The 26,714-nt window shown below is 41.1% G+C and overlaps 1 long non-coding RNA gene across 1 annotated transcript in view; it reads right to left on the bottom strand.

The window, feature by feature from the left end:
- The window catches only part of LOC308565440, a 67,312-nt gene that overhangs the window by 36,984 nt on the left and 3,614 nt on the right, over positions 1-26,714 (bottom strand). Inside the window, exon 2 of the long non-coding RNA XR_014000040.1 lies at positions 25,014-25,128. This is a non-coding gene — a long non-coding RNA (uncharacterized lncRNA). The remainder of the gene's footprint in view (positions 1-25,013; positions 25,129-26,714) is intronic.

The raw sequence follows: 26,714 nt of genomic DNA, 5'->3' as shown, positions 1-26,714 counted from the left end.
AAAAAGAACAAAGATTGAGGGACAAAAAAACCCCACAAAATGGTAGACTTAAATCCAATTTCATTAACAATTATGTTAAATGTGAATTGATTAAACAATCCAATAAACAGGCAGTTATTGTTGGACTGGAAATGAAAGCAAGTGCTAAATATATGCTAAAGAGTTGCACTTTAAACATAAACAGATTAGTTAAAAGAAAAAAGAATGGAAAAAGATATAATGCAGAGACACTAATCACAAAGCTGGAGTGTGATATTAAAATTAGATGATATTAATATCAGACAATATGAACAGAGATAAAAAAGAATATTTCATAAGAAGTTTATTCATTAAGAAGAAACAATAATCTTAAACGAGTATGGACCTAATAACAGTGCCTCAAAATACATGAAACACAAACAAACAGAACTATAGGGAGAAATAGAAAAATCCACAATTATTGTTGGATTTGAACTCTCCCATCTCAGTAATTGATAAGACAGATAGACTGAAAATTAGTGAGATAAGGTTTGAATAATACTATAAACCAACTTAACCTAGTTAACATTTACTGAACACTAAACCCAAGAACTTCAGAATACATTTTTTCAAGTGATCAGGAATGCTCACTAAGATAGAATACATATGGGACCATAAAACAAGTTTCAATAATTTTCAAAAGATTAAAATCATATCTGGTATGTTATCTAACCACAAAAAGAATGAAATTATAAATCATTAGCAAAAAGAGATTAAAAATATCCCCAAATTCATTCAATTTGAAATAAATAATAATTTTTGAACTCGCATATGAAAAGCACATTTAAAAACACATGTAGGATGTAGCTAAAGCAATGCTGAGAGGGAAGCTTAGAGCTTTACTTAATTATATTAAGAGAGAAAAGATTTAAAATAAACAATTTGAGAAGCTAGAAAAAGGAAAGGAAGTTAAAGCCAAATATATGAGAATAAAACTATTATTAATAAAGAACATAAATTAATAAAATAGAAAACATAAAGTCAAGAAAATCAAATATTGGTTCTTTGAGAAAGATCAATAAAATATATTCTTTGGTGGGATGATCAAGAAAAAAAGAAAATACAAATTAACAATATAAAGAATGAAAGAGTGGCATCACTACAGATCTTTCAAACATTAAAGGGATAATAAAAGGTTATTATGAATAACTCTATGCCAATAAATTTGAAATTTTAGTTGAAATAGAATTTGTGTCCTAAACATTGATATAAGAAGAACTTGAAAATCCAAATAACCCTATATCTTTTACTTATGTGGGAAGAACTAAGAAAACTTCCCCAAAGAAAACTCCAGGCTGAGACGGTTTCACTGATGAGTTCTACCAAACACTTAAAATATATAATAATACCAATCTTCTATAAATTCTTTCAGAAAATAGAGGAGGAGGGACTATTTCCCAATTAACTTCATGAAGCTAGCATAACCCTAATAGCCAAGGAAATTACAAGAAAATTATAATAACTCTCTTGAACATAGATAAAAATATTTAACAAAATATTAGCAAACTAAGTTCAACGATAGGTGAAAATGATAATATACTGTGACCAAATAGAGCTTATTCCTGGAGTACGATATTGGTTTTATATTTGAAAATCAATGTAATTCCCTACATTTACTCAATAAAGAACAGGCACATGATCATTTCCATATATGCAGAAGAAGAGCCTGACAAAATTCAATGATCGTTCATGAAAACAAAACAAAACAAAAACCAGTTTTAGTAAACCAGGCATGAAGGGAACTTCCTTAACCCGATAAATAGCATTTATGAATACTTACAACTAACTTCCCCTACCCTACTAAGCTCCGGGACAAGGCCAGGATGTCTGTTTTAAACATTTCTTAGCATCACACCCAATGTCCTAGTCAGGACAATAAAGAAAAAAAAATAAAAGAATCAAAAGCCACAAAGTTTAAGAAAAAAAGAAGCAAACTTTTTTATTTATGGATGACATCTGTACTGACAAGGGTCAGACCCAGTCTTATTATTCACCATGTCACCAGTCACCAAGCCACATAACCATGTGGACAACTGCTAGGAAATTCCTCTAATATTCTGAGCTTCAGGATTTAGGCCAAAACAAGGGCAAAGAACACTGCTATGAAAGAATTGTTTTCTGCAATGCAAAGAACCCTGGGCTAGAAATGTTCTATTGCTGGATTTGCCAGTAAGAAACTCTGTGACTTTGATCAGCCACATCACCTCATCTTTGCCTCTATCATTTCATCTGAAAAATGGGAAAGTTAATCATTTCCAACCCTAAGATTCCAGTTTTGGTCCTGAATAGGCAAATATTTGCTCATTAAGATTCTAGCCCTAAACAAAATTAGGACAGCGAGAGCAATGCTCCGTCATTCCCAGGGTCCTGAGAGCACAGAGAACCTAGATCCCATGAGCTGTACCTCAAAATACACCAAAGATATAAATGCTTCTCACCACCTCCCGCTGTCATCTCACTTGCTATTGCCTTTCGATCGGTCTCCCTGTTTACATTTTTCTTTCCTTCAATGCATCCTCCAGCATCAGCCAAAGAGATATTTTTTTCTTTCTTAAATAATTGTTTATTTTTCAATTACAGTCGATATACAATGTTATATTAGTTTCAGATGTACAACCCAGTGGTTAGATATTTACATAACTTATGAAATGATCACCCCGATAAATCTAGTACCTGACACCATGCATAGTTATTACAATATTAGTGGCTATTTTCCCTGTGCTGTGCTCTACATCCCTGACTATTCTGTAACTACCAATCTCTACTTCTTTTTTTTCTCAGTCCATAAACTCAAGTTTAGTGAGATTAAGGTCAATTAATTCTAAATCATTGATTTATCAACCTTGAAAACAAACTGCGAAGCTTCAAATTTTAAGAATTTGAGGAATAATTAAAGGACGGCCTAAATTTACAAAATTGTTTGACTCAACTTTGTTATTAAATACGATTTCTTTTGATGTACTACCCTGATGTGAATATATGTAGTGGTACAAAATTTATTTGAGGAATGACAAGCATTATCTTTCAAATATCATGTAGTATGAGCCTCAATAAGCCTTTGGTGTAAATCCTCATGCGGTTGCAGGAAGAGTACTTTTTTTTTTAACGAGACCATATTATTGTTTATTTATTTATTTATTTTTAATATATCTTTATTGATTTCAGAGAGAGGAAGGGAGAGGGAGAGAGAGAGAGAGAAACATCAATGATGAGAGAGTCATTGATCGGCTGCCTCCTGCACGCCCCCCACTGGGGAGCCAGCCCGAAACCCGGGCATGTGCCCTGACCAGGAATCGAACCGTGATCTCCTGGATCAGAGGTCGATGCTCAACCGCTGAGCCATGCCAGCCGGGCAAGAATACATATTGATTCAATGCAAAATACAGTACAGCCTTCAACTTTACTCTCCCTTTGATGCCACTTTTTAATAGCTATTTTATTATTAATTTTATTAATTTTCCTTTTTTCGTTTTTATTGAATTTATTGGAGTGACACTGGTTACTAAAATTGTATAGGTTTCAGGTGTACAATTTTATAACACATCATCTGTATATCATAGTATGTGTTCACCATCCCAAGTCAAGTCTCCTTCCATCACGATCTATCCCTCCTTTACCCTCTCCCACCTCTCCACACTACCCTTTCCCTCTGGCGATTACATACTGTTGCTTGTGTTTATGAGGTTTTTTTCTCTTAATCCCTTCACCTTTTTCACGCAGATCCCTAATCCCACTCCCCTAGCCAAAGAGATATTTTTGAGACTACATCAGAGCACATGATTCGTCAGCTTAAAACCCTCAGTGGCTTGCTCATTGATCTGGGAATTAGACTCCAATTCTTCACTGAGGCTAATGAGGCCTGAAAATGCAACTCCCCCCCCCATGCTGGGGTTGCAGAGAGACCGCTCTCCACCACCCTAAGCAGACACACCTTTGCCCTACGTAACTCTTTCACTTCAGCCATTTTCATTTTCCATTCCCCGATGCAATCAGTAATTTTCCTCTGTATATTGTCTACTTCCTGCGCCTGACTGTATCTCTCGTTCACAGCAGTTTCCCTCTGTCTGGAGCAGTGTCTGGCATATATTAGCTGTTCAATGCACCTTTCTGAGTGAATGAATGAGCTCCACTTTATCAGACTATATATACTGCTTGAGTTGCCACTGAACCAGCTGCCTCTGGGTCAGCCCAGACCAAACCCAGGCTTTCCCCGGCCTACCTCCTAAATCAAGTAAATGCAATTGTATTATGCACAATATATTAAGAGTCACCTAAGTACTTGCTCTGTGGATGCAAAAAATAAGACAAGAATCCTACCCAGTAGGACTTACAATCTAATGATGAAGATAGACAAATACTAATTTTTATCGTTACAATATTATAACATTCTACTAATTATTTGAATAATAAGTATAATTTTAATACCTAAAATTTCATGAATATTTTCCAGTTTTATGAACTATATAATTTGATATCAAGAAAGTGGCTGTCTTTTTTCTGTCATTATTTTTAACCAGAAAGGAGCTGGGCAGCCCAGCTGGCATGGCTCAGTGGTTGAGCATCGACCTATGGTCCAGGAGATCGCGGTTCGATTCCTGGTCAGGCGATATGCCCGGGTTTCAGGCTCGATCCCCAATAACAGGCATGCAGGAGGCAGTCAATCAATGACTCTCTCATCATTGATGTTTCTCTCTCTCTCTCCCTCTCTCTGAAATCAATAAAGGCATATTTAAAAAAAAAAAAAGGAGTCAGACAAAGAAAAGATAGAGGTACCCTGCCATAGTAGAAGAGACATGAGGTTTGGAATTCCCTAGAAGACCTATACTCATCACTTTAAAATATAATAATAATGATAATAATAAAAGTAACTTTTAATTAAGAACCTTCTCTGAGTCCAAGCAGGCCTAAGTTATGCTATACAATTAACTTAGAGTCAGTATCTAATGGGTGACCTTGGAAAGTAACCTAGTCCCTTTAAATCTCAGTTTCTGTCCCTAAAAGGGAGGAACTGAAAATATGAATTACTGTTCTTAATAATGACCCCACATCAGATACCTTAGAGGATAAGTCTGTTAGCACCAAAGGCAAGTAGTGGCCGCAGCCCAGCTGCCACTTGCTCCTGACCAGAGCTGTTCTGATCACTGGGGAGATCTGTATCCTTCCTAAACCAGAACCACTGAGGCTCCATGCCCAACCTGGGAGTCTACAGTTCCAAAGGGTTAAAACAAAACAAAACAAAACCACTAACAATTCTGGTAAGCGTAAATTTTACACAATAAATTCTTAATTGTAAAATTTATCCACTTGTTAAACAAATGAATGTTGCTGAGCTGCCACATAATTGGCCCTAAGCAAGAACTCATCGACCAATGTGGATTTGGGGCAAGGAGGGCCTCATAAGAGAAACGTCATTTGAGCTGGCCTGGAAGGATGGTAATGAGATTACCTCTATGGGAAGACATTCAAAAGCACAGGATAACTCGAAATATTTGGGATCCCATCTACATAGAAAGTAGGTTTACTTTTCTGATGCTGTTTGCTGTTGTTGCTGTCTTTATTTTTTAATGATATTAAAATAACTTGCGTTCCCTAAGCAAGTCAATTAAAGATATCAAAGGTTTTTCTGGATTTGTCTTATGTGTCAGGAAGAAGACAGGCTAAATGTCATAGTCTGACATATATTATAGATCAAATAGGCAGTCAGTATGCAGATAACAGAAAATCCAATATACTGGGTTTTAGGAAGGACCAAATTTCAAACTCTTGGAACACTGGACTTCCCTAATGAATTTCCAAGAAAATGTGCTCATTGTCTGCCAAGTGGCAATCTCTAATGTGCTAAAATTATGCCCACAGGAGGAAAAACACCATGTTCCTCTAGAAGGCCTTATATAGTCCCCAGGTATCATTTATTAGCGAGCGATAAAGAGTGAGTGCACACATCAGTGTATTCAGTCAGGTCCATGTACACATCCCACTGATGGACTTAGCAATGAGGAACAAATACCACTTTGGGCAGCATTCATTTGAAGACGCCCAAGAACAACATTTTCCAAAGATCTCCCCTGCTTCTCATGGGCCACCAAGAGCATCTAGTAATAAGTATCTTATTTCCTGCAGAGGAACTCCTCTGTAATGAGCCCCTATTATATACTACTATATGCTACTACATACTAGTAATATATATATATAACCATAACAATGAGGTAGGCATTATCGTCTCCAATTTATATATGAAGAAACTGAGGTACAGGCCACTCAGCTAGTAAGTGTCAGAGCCAGAATTTCAACCCACATCTCTGTCTCCGCTAGGCTTCCTCCTGAGTATCCTGCACCTTCTAAGTACTTCCTAAGAAAACTCCTACTGAGCTAGTTGTCTCAAACCAATAATTAACTAGAAGTCAGATACCTGAAACTCTGTGGACCCCTGTCTGCTTGCCACCTTGCCTTTAATAACAATAGTCATTGATCACCAATCATGTGCCAAACACTGTCAGATGCTGGAGCTGTGCAGATACATAACTATCCCTGGTTTCAAAGATCTCATCATGTAGGAAGGAATTCAGTTTCATGCTGGTTCTCTGTGATGCCAAATTGGTTTTTTTAATCCCTTTATATCTGAATCAACCTACCCAAATAATAAGGGAGCAATCCAAGTAGCTAAAAGAGAAAAATACATTGAGAAAGGAATCCTTTAAAGGAAAAGGAGTGGGGAAATTTTCTTTCTAGTAACAATTAGGAAATATGACCTCACGTTATCCCTTGCTACCAGCCTTTCAGGAAGAAGCAGATGAAAATACGCGACCGTAGGCATGAAAATACGCGACCATAGGCATGAAAATAAGCGACCACACGCGTGAAAATACACGACCACAGGTATGAAAATACGCGACCACGGGCATGAAAATACGTGACCATAGGCATGAAAATACGCGACCATAGGCATGAAAATACTCAACCACGGGCATGAAAATACACGACCACGGGCATGAAAATACGCGACCACGGGCATGAAAATACACGACCACGGGCATGAAAATACGCGACCACGGGCATGAAAATACGCAACCATGGGCATGAAAATACTCAACCACAGGCATGAAAATACGCGACCACGGGTATGAAAATACGCAACCACAGGCATGAAAATACGCGACCAAGGGCATGAAAATACGCGACCAAGGGCATGAAAATACGCGACCACGGGCATGAAAATACGCGACCAAGGGCATGAAAATACGCGACCACGGGCATGAAAATACGCGACCAAGGGCATGAAAATACGCGACCACGGGCATGAAAATACGCGACCATGGGTATGAAAATATATGACCACAGGCATGAAAATACGCGACCACAGGCATGAAAATACGCGACCATAGGCATGAAAATACGCGACCATAGGCATGAAAATACGCGACCATAGGCATGAAAATACGTGACCATAGGCATGAAAATACACGACCACAGGCATGAAAATATGTGACCATAGGTATGAAAACACGCAACCATAAACTTCCCAGATAATTCCTGTTCTGAGTCTATCTAAAGAGTTGCTAATAGTTCCAGAGAGAGAAAATGACTTGCTTAAATGGTCAGGGCTGGTCAGTGGCAGATCTACAATTAGAATCATGCCTCCTTGACAAGTTGGGGGCTGTCTTCACTGACCAGGGGTGCAGGCTCTGCAATAAATTAAATATACACTGAATTATACCATCACAGCTTAACATGTGTAAAGGCTTTTGCTGTTCTAAAAGACATGTACATACATGATCTCCACTATTTTGAGATTCTAAAGCTCAGAGAGCCCCTATGAGGCAGTAAGGGAAAATACTATTATTCTTATTTTATTGATGAGGACAAGTGACACTCAGAGGAGTTGTAAGATTTTCCCAATATCACTCAGCATACAGCAGAGACAGAACATAGACTGAGGTTTTTAACTCCAATCCGCTACTCTCAAAACTCCTACACACTGAGTTGGGGTAGGCAGAAAAAAGAAATAAAACACAAAAACCAGCTCTCTGAGGCCTTAGTGAACTAGCAGGAAGGACCTCACACGCCTGGCTTCATTTGGAAACAAGATATTCCTCAGGAGGGGGACCTTCTCAAGTAACTGAAGCAGACCCATTATGGTCTCACCCCCTTGCTTTAACTCTCATTTCAATGCTTTGAATGTAAGGCCTTCAAAAAGTGCCTCGCTATTTGCAACAACTTTCCTGAAAAGCAATTTGGCAATAATTTAGTCTCAGAAATAATTTGGGATCTTTACAAAGATTTAGCTACAAATATTTTCATTGCTGCATTAGCTACGGTAGCCAAAACACATTTTTTAAGTGAAATTTTCCAACAATAAGGGATTGGTCAAATATATCATGAGACAGGAAAGTATTGTAGTTTTACTCAGCCACTTAAAATTATGTCGTAGAGAATAAATATTACGTGCAAAACTGTTCTCAATATGTTAAGCGAAAAACACACATTTGAGCCTGTTTTTGTAAGACAAACTACTCACAGATGCACACACTAAGGCACTATCTCTGAGTGGTAAGATTCTGGGTATTTTTTCTTCTTTTCGATTAAGTGTACTTTCTAATTTTTTTCCAAAGAAATACCATTGGTCTTTAAATTGAAAAAATGTTGTTTTTACTTTCTAAAAATGCATATGTCATGCAACTCGATAGCAAAAATACCCAAACAATTCAATTACAAATGGGCAGAGGACCCGAGTAGACATTTTTCCAACGAAGAGATACAGATGGCCACCAGGCACACAAAAAGGTGCTCAAGGGCACTAATCATCAGGGAGACGCAAATCAACCCCGAAGTGAGATGTCACCTCACACCCGTTAGAGTGGCTGATGAAAAAGATGAGCACTAACAAGTGTTGGCGAGGGTGTGGAGAAGAAAAGAGGCCTGGGCGCTGCTGGTGGGACTGTGACCTGGTGCGGCCGCTACAGAAAGCTGCATGGAGGTTCCTCAAAAATTCAAAGTAGAACCCCACATGACCCGGCAATTCCACTACTGGGTATTTTTTTAAGGAAACTAAAACACTAATATGAAACTATCTGCACCCCTGTGTTCACTGTAGCATTGTTTGCAATAGTCAAGATATGGAAGCAACCTAAGTGCCCACCGGTAGATGAATGCATAAAGAAGAGGTGGTGCATGTACACTGCAATATCACTCAGCCATAAGCAAGAAGGAAGTCCTGCCACTGCAGCAGCATGGATGGACCTCGAGGGCATTATGCTAAGTGACAGGAGTCAGACAGAGGAAGACATGCTGTATGGTCTCACTCATTTGTGGCATCTAGGAAACAACAACAACCAGCTCATAGGTGGGAGTTGGTGGGTAGGCAAATGGGTGAAGGTGGTTAAAAGGAACAAACTTCCAGTTATAAAGCAAGTAAGTCCTGGGGATGTATTCCTGAGCGACTGAAGCAAGACAGATGGAAGTGAAGTCCAGAGAAAGAGCCTGAGTTAAGAGGCAGGAAGAGAAAGTCTCACAGAAACTCCTCCCCCGATACTTAATGAAATAACAACAAAGAGAAAGAAAAAGAGAGAGAGAGAGAGAGAGAGAGAGAGAGAGAGAGAGAGAGAGAAAGAGAGAAAGAGAGAAAGAAAGAAAGAAAGAAAGAAAGAAAGAAAGAAAGAAAGAAAGAAAGAAAGAAAGAAAGAAAGCAAGCAACAAGGTTCTCTAGTAGCAACTAACAAGGAAAGAGGCACAACCACTACTATAAGTAAGGCTCAGAAAGTGGTGGCCAGAAAAAAAGACATCAATTAGGGGGTGGAGTTGGGCCGCAGAACAGCAAGTCTCCTAACTACCTCCCTATGTCTCCAAAACTCCAGTGATCAGTCCAGCCAATCATGAGAATTCTCACTTAAAATCCCAAACCTGGAGAGAAACAAACCGAGGATATCCTAGTGTCTTTCTCATTCATTGGGAAGCAGTGGACACACACACACACACACACACACACACACACACACGCGCACACACACACACACACACACACACACACACAAATAGCCTGAAAAAGACATACAAATAGCCAGCCTAGAAAATATACCTCAAGAAAGAAGAAAAATCCTTCACCTGTGCATTTAACTAAAAAAAAAACAACAAACCTAATTAAAAGCAGGAGCTCATAAAATGATAAAACAAAACAATGGATGCCAAAACAATAGCATTAAAACATTATCAGATAAATGAAAATACCAAAGGACAGAACAGACAGAACTGAAAATAAATTGCAGTTATAGAATAAAGGATTCAACCAATCAAAGTACACACATACTGAAAATACAAAGCAAACCAGAGAGAAATCAATAGACATGGAGAATAAAGTTGATCGATAATAATAATAATAATAAAGTAAACTCAATGAATAACTCTTTTAGTTCAAGTAAAATAAAATGCATTAATTTTGTTTAAAAGTAGCAGTATGATCTCATTTTGTACATAACAATACTTTGAGTGTCTGTCTTTTCCATCCATCCATCCATCCATCCATCCATCCATCCATCCATCCATCCATCCACCTGTTCATCCATCCATCCATCTACTGTTCTATTTATCTGTGCTTAGGAAATCTTTTGAATCACAAAGCTTTTTTTTAAAGTTTAAACTATGTTTAACAGCAAAAACAATTAAGTGATTTTTATGTAAAGAAATAAAGTTATAACCATGGGTTTGGGAAGCTGGATGGGACTTTTCAAGTCTCCTCCTCTGAATCAATGCAGGTGAGAGGGTGGGTGGGTAAGGGATGCTGCTTTTAACTAGTATGTTAGGTACACTCACATGGGAGGGAGGGTTGCTAGCTTTGTGTTTGTTTTTGTTTTAATCAATCTTATTGAATACTGTCCATTAGCTGTCATGCCCAGTGAGAAAAATGCTTTAATTTTTAAGTGTAGAACAGAGACTCAGTTGAGGTTTTGTTTTTTTGAGGGATTTTTTTTTGTGTGTGTGGCTTGTTTGTTTTTTTTAAGAAAGGTAAATGCAGAATTGGAGAAAGTAACATGGGAATGTTACCTGATGCTAGGCTCAGTATTTTATTTTTTTTTAAAATGTCAAAAGCAGACATGAGGTAAGGAGCACGCACCCCCCCAGAATAACTCTCTGGGCCACAAAACCCAGCTGCAAGCCCATCTGGGGTGCTGAGGGCCTCTGGACACTGTTTAAAGTGGGCATCGCAGGGGTGGCATAGATCCCAGCAATTGAGAGAAGACTGGGGACGGTTTTCTCTCAAACCTTTAAAGTGGGTTTTTGTTTCAGGTGGGATTTTTTTTCCCTGTGGATTTTCACTTTTAAATCTTAAATATTCTACTGCAGGCTGCAGGCACAACAGGCGATGGGCAGGTGAGGGACCAATGGAAAGTGGTTAAGAAGTCCCGTGTTAGCTAATGCCCTGAACGTATCGCTGTGGCCCGCAGAGAAGGCTGCAGAAGGTGGCAAGGTGCTGTGCCCTATGCAGCTTATTTTATTTTTGTTTAATCAAATAATCAAGTGGGTTTTTTTCATGAAAAAAAAAATTAAAATAAAATCCCCTCCTCTGTTATATGGTTAAAAAAAATTACCAGAAAAAATTAAGTACTAAGGGACACGTAGGCTGTTGTGATCTGAACCAACATTCATTCCATTCTGGTATTCTGATTTCCTATTAAGAATTTAAGCAGTGCATAAAAGCATCAAAAAGAAAGTTTTTAGAAAATCACACTAAGTCCTGCTATCTAGAAATAGCCACCATTACCATTAGGTAAACAGCATTGCAAAGAATTTTTATCCAGATATAAAAATTAGTAGATACATGTATAGATGAGCAGAGGAATGGTATTATAAAAGTCAAATGAGATTATACTTGCTATTTACTGACAAATAGATTCCATTTAATTCCTAAGCCATGATATTGTCCGAAGTGATATTAGAAAGAAGGCCGAGATTTTTAAACACCGGGTTTGGGGTCTATGCCTTGAAGCATGCCACCTTCTCTAGACACATACACCAGTGGGACACCACAGTCCCACCTCCACACACGCAGATGGACTCCTTGCCTGGTCACCCTGCATCATTCCGAGGCCTGGCTGAGTCTCGTCTGCACGCCCAGAAGGGGCTTCCCTCGCCTGACTCGTCACACTTCACTCTGACACAGAACGCACGATACAGGGACATCACAGCAGAGATGTGAGATGCACATATGAGAGAAGTTTCAAAAGGATGGGCAGCTCCCCTGGCCCAGTAGCTCGGTTGGTTAGAGCGCCATCCTGGTACGCCAAGGTTGCGGGTTCAGTCTCCGGTCAGAGCACAACCAATGAATGTGTAACTAAGTGGAACAACAAATTGACCTCTCTCTAACAATCAATAAAAAACATTCAAAAGGAAGGGCAGTTAAAGCCAAGAGGACTGATGGGAAGAGGGCTTAGGGACAATGACATGAGTACTAAGGAGCAGAAGGGAAAATAGGTGGGCACAGGGTGCAAGAAAACAGACAAGAAGGGAAGAGAGCTGTGGGGTGGGGTGAAGTGGAAGGAAGGTCTGGTTCCCACCAGACCCGAGGGACATTGACCCGACTGGCACGGACTGGCACGAACAGAAATGGGGGTGCATGCGAGGGGAGTGAATCAACTTCACCGAGACCAGGTTTGGAGGAAAAACAGAGCCTGGCTCAAGAAACTGATTGTCTCCTGGAGGGAGAGTCCTGGGGGAGGAGGTGCCACCTCATCTGCAGACACAGTTCCAAAGGGGCATCAGTGACCCAGGAGACCAGACACATGGCACATATAACATAACTCTGGGTGAAGGTGCTGGACATTCGGACCCCATTCTCTCACCCAAGCCATGGGCCTTTTCCACCCAGGAGGGACTCTTCATAACACACACACAGAAGGATGCCCAGCAACTCGGCTGCTTCTGGGAGGGCACCGACCGGTACTGGGTGCCCTGGGTTCCACAGGGAAGCCTAACTAAGGCCCATGTAGCTCCTCAGACCACTGGGCTCCAAATCACATAAATGGTGTCACCTTAATCGAGTTCCTACCAAGCACTGTCACCAAGGCTTGACTTCCTTTGAAGCAATACCAAAAGAGCAGGTCCTCCCTAATGACCAGAACTAAGACGAGCCCTTCCACACCGCTAACACTGCCACAGATCAACTCCCCAGCGAGAGCCTTTGTGGCTCAGGAACGCCTTCAGAATTTAGCACGAAGTCCTCACACTCCACCTCCCCCACGACCTGGCCCCTGTCTTCACAGTCCCTTTTCCTCTTCATCATTGCAATAACTCAGTGATCCGATAGATTACCTGACATTTCCAGAACACACCACGCACCCACCACTCCAGGCCCTTACGGCGTTCCCGCAGCCAGGCATGCCTTCCCTCGTGATCTTTCAATCAAAATCCTACTCATCTCACCAGGCGCAGCTCTCATGCTCCCTGCCCCTCCTGAACTCCCATCAGAATTAGCATCTTCTCCTGTCAGTGCCACAGCAATTTGTTTTGACCTTAGACTCCATTCATTTCGCCTTGTATTAGTTGCTGCTTAAATCTGCCTTGATTGAAATCTGTCCTTAAGGTAGGAAGTGAATGAACGTTTATGGCACATCTACTGTGGGTGCCGGGCGCTATCCTAGATGTCATCTACTTCACCCGTCTGTTGCTAATATGCAGCAGAGTGCCCACACATCTCAGGGGCTCCTAAATGGTGGTTGTGCTGCTCTATGAATAGAGCGCTGTGTCTCCTTTAGGGGACTTGGAAGAAATGGGAAAGAGAGTTGGGCCGATCAACTCAGTTGGATGGCCTAGAGAAAGGGTGACGAATATTTAGTCTTTGATAAGTCCGTCTTAGAAAAATGTCCCAGCCTGAAAAGAACGTCATCTTTTTTTTTTTTATGCTTGTTTGTCTTTGTCCCACCCGGGAACTCAGAAAATCCCATCTCTACTGGCCCAGAGCCAGACCTCATCAGGCTAGATGGTTCTAATTCCAGACCCACCACTAATTGTCTGTGGACTTTAAGCAGAATGGAGCCCCTCACTCTGCAGCAGTTTTAACTTTGTATAAGAGGAGGAGTTTGGGGAATTGGGGCTGCATGACCTCGGGGGCCCGCAGTTCCATAAAATCCTAGGGTTCTATGCAGAATAAGCCTGTATTAAATGCCTTGGAAACTGGGTTATTCTTCAGGCCAACCTGTAAACAGCAAAATAAATGGAACATTATGTAGAGAGGGCAATAGATCTGTGAATGTTTCTCTGTGGGTGCATCTGGGAGAGAGTTAGAAAGCTGTCAATCCATAAAAGTATATTTTCAAGGAATTTTTAAATGTATCCAAATGAACACCTAACTGGTAAAAACCTCACTTGGATACTCTCCACTAGGGGTTACCATTTTTGTTGTTGTTGCTACTAGGAAACTAATACGGGTTAATTTTAAATACATTAATCTTACAGTGGAGAATCCCGTAAAAAAAAAAAATCCACAGACCAATAGGGCTCAATGATCAACATTAACAAGTAAGTTCTCTTCATTTACATCTAACATCTGACTAATCATCCAGCAGGAGCTTGTCGAATACATGAATAAATAAATCAACAGTGTTGCATCAACTTCTGCAGGGGAGAGGAAGCAGGTAACAATTGATTTTTGTCAGATAATCAATGAACGCTTATCGCTCACTGCTTAATAACCAGTTGATCTGAATTCAACTATTGTTTTCAAAACCATCCACTAGACTGGACTATGTACCTCCCCTCAGAGAGGTTTGGGTGAAAAGATGCAGTTTCTAGACAAAGCCTGTGCAAATACAAACAGCAACATAAACCTGAGACCCTTCAGCTTGATTCTGGTGGCGCCCACCAGGGATCTCTGTCTCCCCAAGGATACCCGGAGTCCTTTGTCCCCTCCCCTGTCAGCGAAAACCACACATAAACAGGCCCTTTAGCTGCTAGGGTCAGGGTCAGACTCACACCTTTGTTTATATCAAATATTTACTTTGTGCAGTTCTGATATTTCCATCACAATTGTTTTACCCAAAGTGGGTAAAATATAATACTGGGTCTCAAATGCAGAAATGCCATAGGGTACCAATAAAAAGGCCCGCACTATGTAGGGACTATTAGTTTACTGTAATTAAAAGGTATTTGCTCTGCAGGGGAAAAAAATCTTAAAAACTAAGAAAAAGAAAAAAAGGAGAAACCCCCCAATTTTTTTTGATTGGGTAATTTTGGGGAAGGTAGGGGTAGTATGATATAAAATTCTGAAGAAAAAGAAAATATCCAGAAAGCAAAGGAAAAAGAGAAATAAGGAGCAATGTATATTCCCCAGTAAAATATATTTTTAGTGCAAACATGGGAGATGCAGAGGGGCTCTTGCAAAGCAGGGACCTTCCAGCTAAATACTGTCAGTTCTTCAGCTCTGAAAAGGCCAAACCAAGCGAGGCTTTAAGGAGGGGCACAGTTTGGAGATCAAGGTTGTTAATTCAATGCAATTTTTTAAAAAGAAAACCAAATCAGTTAATAGAATTTTGAGCAAAAAATTCAATGAAATATTTTTAAGATTCAACTTCCTCATATAATTTAGTATCCTTTTAAGAGTTTTTTTTTCACTATATTGAATACCTTTCTAAAGTATTTATTTACTGAAAATTTCCCTCCACATCTATATTTTCAACATATTAGTAAAATAGGTTCAAACTTTTTGTTTGGTTTTGTATAAATTGCTAGCATTTTTTCCCCCTGAAATATCCCTTCTCAAAGTTGTATTTTTTTTAAATTCAGGATATTTTAAAATGATTACTACTTTTTCAAGTATTGTATCATTATGGAGTAATTAAGATTTTAAAATTTTAACCATCTTTATGACTCAGAAAGCCCTTAATCCAATTATCAGGGTGAAGGGTAAACTGACCTTTCCCCCTTTCAGTACTGATTCTAGTTTGGAAAAAAGAAATCTCTTTCAGAGAATACTGATTTCTATATTTACCAAAATATGATGGGCAAATTTAACACAGTGAAGTTTTAAATAAGCTTGACATAGCAATTTACAAAATACCTCTTGTGTATAAATTTGGGGTTTATGTTTATTGCTCCTGCATGGCACAGAGAAAAATTTCATTTCATACTTATATTATGTGTTTAAAGCTACCTCAAATAGCCCTCTGAATTTAATTTCCTGGGGTCAGATCTGTTTCTTTCCCTTTTCTTTTTATATTTTACTCTTGCTTCCTTTCATTATCCTACTCTCTCTATATTATTTTCTTCCTGCTCATTAGCAATATTTTAATAACAAAATCAGCAGTAAATAAAGGCAGTATAGCAGCACTGAAAGTTAGAATTATATTACCTACTGTTCTCCTTCTAAAGATCCCAAGGTAGCTTACAAAGAGAAAATGAAATCAGTGCTCTTTCTCTTTCCACAGGATTTAGAAATTTGACAATTTTTACATGATACTGATGCTAAAGCATTGTAGATAGTGCCTTTTCTATACCATTATTGGGATTTCCCCACATTCAAGGTTGGAGATGGAAATTTTATTTAAAGATGTCTGATTTGGGACTGATAACTGACAGATCCATAATCAGTCTCCTTATGAAGGCAGGGTTATTTCAGACTTGAGGGCAACTGACTTGTGAAAAAAAAAATACTATCCTATGTCAAAAATAATGTCAATATTTAGCCTGTGTATGTGATAGACTCCCCTTTAATTTTAAATGAAACTTAGAAGGATTCGTACCTCCCAGTATACTAGTGAGCCAGTGACTAGGTTTTAACGTGAGGCTACCTTCGGGTAGAAACGGTGAAGTGCCACCCCCGGGTGGGAAAGGCGGGCCTGCACCTCTGCTGCGACAGGGTGTGCACGCGCGTGTGTGCCCGCACCGGCGCCCAGAAAACAGGATGCAATGACCGACCTGTGCCCGGATGGGGAGTGTACAGGTTCGGGGTTTTGATGACATCACTCAGCCAAGACGTTGGATAAACGCCTGTCCGTCTCCCTACCCTGTCCTCTCCCAGTCACTGCCCAGCTCGTGGCACATTTCTCCCTCAGCCTCTGGCATCTTGTAAGATCACAGCCTCCCTTCCCTACTTTTAGTAAATGTATGTTAGCCTCCACGAGGCCATGCCATCAAAAATATAATTCTGAGCCCCTTGAAGAGAAAGGAGAATGAGCAGACATCAACCTCCTTTCCTGAATACCATAAGCCTCCATTTACTAGAAGGCAGCTCCCTAAGCCACATTTGCCCCGGAGGGCTGCACATTAGCAGGCCCAGGAAGAATGAAAAATCCTTGTGGACGTGGACGTATATGTGTATAATCATCCCAGTCACCCCACGTCTCCCCCTCTCTTTTCTGTGGCAGGCAGAGTACATTTAAATGCAACAGGTTGGTGGGCATGTCGCAGGCATGAGAAACAAGGATTTGTAATCTTTTGAAAAACTGTAATTTGGAGCAATTCTGTAACCTGGGTTTTCATACTTGTTTTGGATATATGATTTTTTGAATTATAATAATTTTTGGAGATTTCCATAAACTCCATTTCATTCTATAATATGACTCTTCAAGCAACTGTCAGAATCTATTACTTTAACTTACTACAAGGCTCTCCTACATTAAAAAATAAAAGCACAACAAAAATATTTTTGCCAAAAAGCAAAGCAGTAAATAAATAACGGTCCCCATTTAGTGTCATGTATAATCAATCCTTTTGTAAGTATAACTGTTATAAATAAAACAATGTATTTTGATGTGTTATAATAAGATCTAAAATTTTATAATCCTTGAGTATATACAGAAAGAAAAAACAGATGGAAAATCAGCTGAGTACTAAAATATAAAGTCCTAAAATTTATATTAGTAAAGAAAAAAAAAAAAAGCTCTCAGTTTAAAATTGTATCTGGAAAGATATTTTGACTAAAAATTATATTTGTAACTAAAAAAATTAACTCAAAAAGGGGTCTTATTTTCAAATTAAGAAATGAATTTATGAATGGTAGAAGAAAGCAGCACACCTCTAAAAATAACCATATTAATGAAATTACATATCTCTCTGTAGAAAGTTGTATTTATTTTGTGCCACATGAAAAATTAATATTTTATATTCATAAATAAAATATCTTAGATATTGAGCTTTGGTTAAATGATAATCTTTACTGGGATAAATTATGTTTAGTTTGTAGACTCTATAGAAAACAAACAAAAAAGAAACAAAATTTCATGCTAAATCTCAGAGTAGCTGAGGGGTAGCTCACTGAAAAAGAAGATTTTCAATCATAAAAATGAATTAAAAAGTGTAGTTTATTTTTAAATGTCCCCCTTTTTTAAAAAAAGATACTTCCCTTCTCTCAGAATTCTAAATCATCATAAAAAATAAATTCAAAAGCTAATAGCTAATCCTAAAAAATCAAGAAGCTTCCATCTGTATTTTTTAAATGTTTGTTTGTTATTTGAAGAGATATCAACTGTTTTCCTGATCGCTTTATATTTAAATGCAAATACTTCTTATGAAACAGGTTTTTTTCTGGATAAACTTCCTAAAGGGTAGTTTAGGAAGGGAAATATCTACAAATAGGAGGTTTTATAAGCATGAAAATGCTAGATTAGTGTTACAGACTAAAATGGTTTTTCTTAACATTTTCACTTTAATTCTTTAACATTTTAATGAGCGAATTTTAACTCAGGGAGCTATCGATAAAAAAAATTTCTTTCTTTTTAAAATTTTATTATAAATGACAGCTTCTGTGCTCCCTTACCTATATACATATATTTTAAAATTTACAAAGAAAGTTAGGCCTAAGGAAATTCACTAGGGGGAAACTGCAGTCCTCTTTTATGTAAATATTATTTCATTAAAAGTGGCATTAACGCTCAGGGGTCCTGGAAATGTAAGGAAAAGTTTGGAGGGTCATCTCTGATTCACTCTTCCTTTTTAAGTAATTCATACGCTGCCAACTTACTCACTGCCCTTCAGCCAGCTGAGAAATAAAGAATTTTCCAGACAATTCATTTTGGTTCATAGAACCCCCACCTCTAGCAAGCAGGTTTTCTGCTCTTTTTCCTATCCCTGACCCAGTGCTCCAGCCACAAATTCAAAGCCTGAACGAGACTCTTTCATTAGAAAAACAAAAATTAAAAAAAACAATCACTCATTCTATCTTGAGATAAATAGTAAAACGATTTCTTTACTTGATTTTTTCCCTACTAACCTAAGGTCTGGGCCTTAAAGGTGATTAGACCCCGGGGATTATGACTCCCTTACAGGGTTAATTTGCCTGTGGAGATGTTTAAGGGTCAATGGAGTGTAAGTCATTACCGTTTGCTCTCCTGCGAGGCCGGGAAGCCCTGAGCAAACTCCCTCATGTTCTCACGACGTATCTGACCAGCTCCCGACCGGTTCCCTGCCCAGTTCACAACATCTGGGACATCTTGGTACGATCCGGACAGTCCTTGACTTTACACTCATTTTTGGCCTTGCTCTTCCTAGCAACTTAACCTTTCTGCTTCCCTTTTCCTATTCTCAGCTCTCCCAACTAATCCAGGACTATCTCTAGTCCTGGGCCTGCAGGGACCTGTCTTAAAAATAACAGTTCATATTAGTCGATATTAACTACATACCTGAACTAGCTTACTGACATCTCATTTCATCTTCCCAACAGCCTGATGACACAGGTACTTGAATATCCCCATTTTCCAGGCAAGGATACTGATTCAGAGGCAGGATTTGCTCAGGGGCACGCAGCTGCCAAGAGCAGACCTGGGGAGTAAAACGAGGCCTCACTGGCCTCAAAGCCCAAGGTTCTCGCCATCAGGTGTTACAGCTTCCTCAGACTCTGCTGCTATTTTCCTCCGCTTAAAAGGCTGCAAGAAGAGATGGCAAAGGACCACTCTATAGACTGCGTCTGACATGTCCCTGAGCTTTTTGTTATGTGGTTTTTGTGTGTGTTTTTGTGTTTTTTTAAAGAAAGAGAAGTAATTGAATAGAAGCAATGGGTAGGCTCTGGGTTAAAAAGTCTGTGGAGAAGGCTCCAATTTCTATAAAAATTAGATAAAATAAATAAAAACAAAAAACATATTTTCCTTCCCCTTTGGGATGGCCTCGAACGTGCTCGACAGGTCTGAGGGTACAAATGTGGCCCCGGCCCTTTCTTCCTAGTGTTACACAGAAAACAGAGAGACCCCATCAATTCTCCCTGCAATCACCCCTGCCATTGCAGCCAAGACTTAAAAGAAAGGCCTGACAGGACAAGTTAAGTGGATCACAGGCAGGAGAGAAAGATTGTTTTGGGGGGGTAAGAGAACACAAAAAGATTTATAAGACTGTGAAAAGTGAAGCTGGAGGAAGGAAAGAACAAAGATAAAATACAGGGTGGGGCAAAAGTAGGCTTACAGTTGTCCATATGGAAAATAATACGATTAATAAATAATAATACAAGAATAGACTCTGTGTTCCCCATAATCACAACTGTAAACCTACTTTTGCCCCACCCTGTATATATGAGAAAGAAAGAGAAAACCTTGTTTATGACAGCAAATAATGTCCTCTATTCTTGCCCTTCTGTTTTCCCTTTACCCTTTTCTTGGAGGGACTCCCCTAAGCTCTGAAAATTTAGGACTGGATATAAACTGACAGGAAAAAGGAAATGGCAAGTACCCTAAGTGAATTGCTTTTCCTTCCTGATCAAAAACTGGAAAAAAAAAGTATAAAGAGAGTGATTTGCAAAAACAATTGTGATTAAATTCGACAGATTTTTAAAAGAACTTGAAAGGAAGGAATTACAGGGAAATGAAGCTACAAGGAGATAATCTTTGTGTAGGGATGCATAAAGTAGAGAAAAAGATTTTCCTATCAGCTCTTCTCATTTGCTCCCAGCCGGGTAATCCTGGGCATGGGCAGGCTACAGAGCAAATGGACAGATGCTTCCAGAAAAGCTTATCTTTTATCTGTCACTCGGGGACAGCTCTGGTCCTATGACTGCTGATTCTATGATCTAAGCCTTATATGCCATTGCTATATGTGTCAAGCAGGAAAAAAGTCTATAATATTAATAATAATAATAGTAATAGCAACAGCTAACATTTATTGAGCACTGATGAGGTGCAAAGCACTTTCTATGCATAATCTCAATCCTTCCAGAACCTTATGGTTGCTATTAGTTCCCCCATTTTACAGATGGGGAAACTGAGAAAACGAAAAGGACCAGTTGTATTTGAATTTTCTATACTTCAGTTTTGGCTGCAGCAATCTGCTGCTTCCTTGCTTACGTAGAAATTCCCACAATCTACTACAAAATCTTTACAAATTCAGATCCTAATCTGGGCTTTGCTCTCCCAGGGTCGTCTCCCGGCTGTGACTTCCACTGGCTGTGCACCCTGGGAGTCTTGAATAGAGCATCTAGCTCTCCCTGAAAACACAGTTTGCATCAGTATCCGATCAGTGCTACAGTCAGAAAATGCCCTTTGCCCTAACGGATGGTGCTTTGGCCTTTCCCATCACCAGAAGGAATTCTGAGGGCCCTGGAGGAAAGGAAGGAAGGGGCTCTGAAAGACTGGGAACTAGGAAGAGACCTTTGCACACTCACCTCTCCATGTCCACTTTGGGCAAGACTCCCAATTTCTCCTTCACGGAAGACCTCAGCAGCATCACCTGCCATAAAGGCCCTTGCTGTGCTATGTAGACACGGTCTACCACCCTAAGAGGGCCAACCCAACCGGACCAGTGTACCAAACTAACAATCCAACAAATGCACCGTTCCTTTCCCTCTCAAGGAATCCCTGTCCCATCTAGCTATGATTTCCCCTGGTGGTCAAAAGGGCCAGAGGAAATCCGCCTTTGCCACAAGCCCTGACACCGAGACCTTACACTGTGCATCTCCAACACAAGCCTCTCTTCCCTCGCGGAATCACCAAACTTTGCCAAGAACACTTAGCCTGAAAGATAAGCTATCTCTTCAGAATTCTGCAAGACCACGCTAGGTTTGGCCATTGAAACTTCTCTGCTTCTGTCCCTCGGCTCCATGCCTGCCTTGCCTTTCAGTTACTCGTTTTCTGTTCAACATTTAGTCTAGACATTTGCTAAGTATTAACTAAGTTCCAAGTACTTGTTGTCCAAAAAGAGGGGACCAAAATGCATGATGAAAATGCAACAGAATGCTACGAGGGGGAAAAAAGGAGCAACTAGAAATCAAGATTTGACAATGCAACCTAAGCTTCAAACCTTAATATTATAAAATGTAGGCCTTAGAGACTAACCAGATGAAAAAAATTTAATTTGGGGTTCATGGAGCCCAAGGAAGTCATGAACTCCCTGAAATTGCATGTAAAATATCTGTGAGTTTTTTCTTTTTCTTTTCTTGTTTTGTTTTTCTGGAAAGAAGGTCCATAGCTCTATTAGGTTATCAAAGGGAGAAAATTTACTTATATCTCCAATGCCTAAAATAAGGTCTGATACACAGTAGGGACTCAATAAACATTTTTTGGAAAACAAAACAAAACATTCAACATTTGTTGAATAAATGGATGGTTGAAGGGTCTGAGCTCTAAAGCACCTAACTTTATAGATGGAGAAATTGAGGCCTAGAAAGGATATAATTGCTTCTTCAAGGTCATGAGCCTAAGTAGTCAGGACCAGATAGAATTAGCTGTTTTAACTCTTTCCGCTGCTAGTTAGTCTTGTTTGGCTTTTTAACCTAATCACATCTTTCACGCCATTTCATTTTCTTCCTTCCAATCCATTTCTTTTTAAGCACAGAGAGAAATGCATCTTATTTCCTAGTTAGAAGTTGCCAGCTAGTGCATATCCCAAAGGGGGGGGGGCAAACAGCAGGAGAGCCTATGAAAAAGGCCACCAGAATAATTTGTTTGCAATAGCACACACAGCATGGCTACCATTCCTATGTGCTGAGGACATGATTAATATGGCATTGAAATGGCTGTTATTGATGGAAATATGGAGAGCTAAAATAGTGAAGTTAGAGCTAGGGGGTGGCAATAAATCTTAAGCTTAAAACTGACCAGGCCAAGCAGCCGTCCTAGGGAGCAGGTGATCTACAGCACTCAAAAAGATATCTGAGGGACAAGATCAAACAGATCCCCCACTTGGTTTAAAAGCTCCTTCTGAGGGCCTTCCTTGCTTGTAAAGTAATTAGGAAAACCTGGGAGAATTCAAAGCAGGCCTTACTACCCTCCAAACAGCGTACAATCAAACCCAGCAGATAAGAAGGATGAGACCCAAACTGCCACCCAGGGGACAGAAATAGGGAGAGGGGCCTGGTCCTCACAGAGCTGCTCCTAGGAGAGGTCTTGAAAGAGACTAATAGTCAGATTCTGTGACACAGCAGATTTCTTGTGCTGATGACTCCCTCGGAAAACTGAGGCCAACATGAAGGCTCTGAGGTCTAGGATGTGTCAGAGGCAAGAGACGAGAGCTGTTCTTAACCTAGCTATAGCCCCAGAATGCTAATTACTCGCAGAAGGTACTTTTGGTAAACTCTTCTTTGAACCCTGGAATCGTAAATGCAAGTCATTTCGGAAGGGAATCTGTTACAGTGCCCAGGGTTATATTTATGGATTATATGTATTATTAGTGATAGGAAATATTTACTGAAAAAGGAAGAATCCAGAGTGGACAATAAACAACCTGGGTTTGAGCCTCAGCTGTGTGACCTTGATAAAATCACTTAACCTCTCTGAACGTCTGTTGCTTGATTTATAAAACAAAGTTTATATATCCTCTATAGCTCTTTCCAGCTTTCACATGCTACATATTATGACTAAGTTTGAGGTTTAACACGTCGATAGATTTTTCAAATGTGATCTGAAGAGGTTACCCTTCAGCCAAAAAAAAAAACCACAAAAAAACAAAAAAATCAACACCCCCCCCCACCATATTATTTTCTTAGATTTCTCTTGCAATTGAGATATCAATTAAAGGGGAAAAGGAAGAGATGTTAATCTCCTGGAATGAACAGCAACCCTATTGCTCTAAGACAGATGCTGCAAACTTCAGATACTTATATTCAAAAGGGGAATTTTTAAAGAGATAGCTTCAGCCAATGATTTCAAGGCCTTGCCTTCACTTTATATGGTGGGATTATAGAGGACTCCAGTCAATTTATTTATTATTTGAGTACCACTCTAAAAATGTAAACATTTCACAAAATCTACGTAGCAAGTCATTTCATTCATAGAGCAAATAGCTCTGTTTTGTAACGATCTGAAGGTCTTCCATGCAATGTGCTTCTGCTCTGCCATGACCCTCAAGTTTCCCTCTAAGATTGCTAACAGCTTCCTACATTTTGCTCACGTAACATCCAAGGATTAGCCAGGTAGCTCAGTTTCTCCCTTCCTCATAAATCTAACAGCCCTGGGGTTTCAAAATTCTCTGCCAAGCTCTGAACTGAATTCCCCAACAAGAATCACAATATGACACTGAAGCTCAGAAAGGCAGCTAAACAAAAACTCTGTAGCAAAGGATTTTACTGGTTAATAGAAAAAGGCAAATGTATTTAGAGTTGATGTGTTACCCTTCAAAAAAAATCCATAACCTGAAACTTCTATCTCTCCTACGTTGAACTCCAGTTAAGGAGACATAACACAATGCTTTAGTTTCCTCGGAGAAACTGAGCTCAGCCGATGACCAACTCTGCACTTCTCCTGGGTCCCTGAGAGGCCTAAAATAGTCCCAAAAGTGTGGGGTGGAGATCAAACTGTGAGCCCCACTGAGTGAGGCCTGCACCCCTTAGTATTGGAGGTTTGGGAGCCTCCAAACCCTGAGGCCTAATACTTGCTAGGAGATAAGACAGGAAGGGGGCCTGCCTTGTGGGGTACTGTGTCCTTCCTTATGACATCTATGATGGGTGCCTTCCTTTGCCAAAGACTAAGTCACTGAGGACAGTCTCCCAACGTTGGATCACTGGCTTCCCTGTGTCTCATCCCCAAGTGGGGAGTGTGTGTGGAGGCCCCTGGGCCTGCATAGGCCAAGGAGCGGTGGGCTGAGGTATCTGCACTCACCTGGCACTTGGGAGCTCATTCGTCCAGACCCTTCAGCTCGTGTGACTTCTGAGACCCCCTCTTCCAGGGGCCACCCCTCATGCAGACCTCCAGGTGTCAGGACAGGTTTGACCACCTGAAAGAACAAATAGATGGGTAAGATTACTCTGATGGCTCAGAAGGAGAATGGGAGGAATTGAGGGCTGGGACGTTTTGCAGGAAATCAAGGCGAGGGGAGGCTGAAGGGGAGGGAGAAGACAAAGGGGCACATCTGGGCCAAGGGCTGCAAGGCAGGGATGCTGATGTAGGAGAGCTTTTCAGAGGTACCCACAAAGCCTCCCAGTCTGAGACGTCTCTGGGACAGGAAAGAGGGTCCCGGTCTGAGGCTGAAGCAAGTGTGCCCAGAACCTTTGACTCCATCCCTTCCTTTGTCTCCAGCCTAAGGCAGGTGAGGTGGAGGGACTCAAAGCAACCACGGGTCTTGGAGTGAGGATAGAAGGGGAGAAAAGGCACAGAGAGAGGAACCCTGGCTCTAGCGTGGGTGCCTCAGGAGGAGACCCAGAGGGGGAGCAGTCCAGATGCAGAGCAGCCAAAAGTGAGCCTGTGGGGGACAGCATGCAGAAGCCCCTAGCCTGACCCAGGGCAGGTGCAGGGAGAGGCCTCTGCGGTGCCCACACCCCTTGCTTAGCTCCAGGGGCAGTCTGGTTTCCTAACACAGGCACGAGCTAAGCTAGTTGTCTGGGCTCGAGAAACCAAGTTCCCCCAACAGCTTCCTGGACACTTTCCACTCCCCAGGGAGAAGCCCCCCGCGGTGGGGAAGGGTCTCCAGCAGCTCCCCCTTCCCTACAGGGGCTCTAGAGGTCGGCATCAGATGCAAATGCTTGGAAGTTTCCATCAGGCCCCTGTTAACTAGGTGACGTGTCTTTTTTTTCCAAAAGGGGTGTATTAGCCGTTTGAGGGTTCAAAGAGATTGCCCCCCTCCCCCCTGCCGACCTTCCTCAGCAGAGGCAAAGTGGGAAGAAAGCGGCTGGTCAGCTTCCACTGGCCTCAGGCTGACGCAGCCGCCCCGAGGAGGGAAGGAAAGACACCCCAAAGCCACAGGTTTTCCCTCCTTGTGAAGGGGGGTCCCCTCCTCCCACCCACCCCGGGGGACAGCCCCGGGCGAGCCCCCGGCCGGAGGGACTGCAGGTGGGCGCCCGGCCCGGCCGCCGCCCAGCTGCGGCGCTGCAGCCGCAGTCGCTCCTTGGAGGCAGCAACAGTTGTCTGGCTGAGGCGAGGCGAGGACTCGCTCCGGCGCGCACGACGCCGGCTGCGGCCGGGTGCTCCTGGGCTCTGCAGCCCTGGCCCCCCACTTAGCCTCGGTGGGGACAGTGAGGGGGCCCCGGCCCGGGGACCCCCAGCCGCCTGCGCTCGGGCTGGCTCAACCCCTTCTGCGCAAGTTCACTTCTCTCGGGTCACCTCTCCCAAGCCCGGTGAGGGACGGGGCTCTGGCAGAGAGGAGCGCTTTCTGGCCGGGGAAGGAGGGGGCTGTCAGCAGCCAAAGACAAGAGCAAAGCTGAAGGGGCGCAGGGTGAAGCTATTTTTAATCTAACGTGGCTCTTCTGCCTCTCCCTCCTCGAAGCCATCGCTCCACAGACGGCCCCAGGCGAGGGGCAGGGGGGAAACCCACCCCCAGCTTTTGCTTTTGCTCCATCTACTTTGGCAGACGGTGGAGACCCTTTT

This window comes from Miniopterus schreibersii (assembly GCF_964146895.1).
Source record: "Miniopterus schreibersii genome assembly, chromosome: 12".
In the NCBI taxonomy this organism is placed as follows: Eukaryota; Metazoa; Chordata; class Mammalia; order Chiroptera; family Miniopteridae; genus Miniopterus; species Miniopterus schreibersii.
This window is presented reverse-complemented; position numbering and strand designations above follow the sequence as displayed.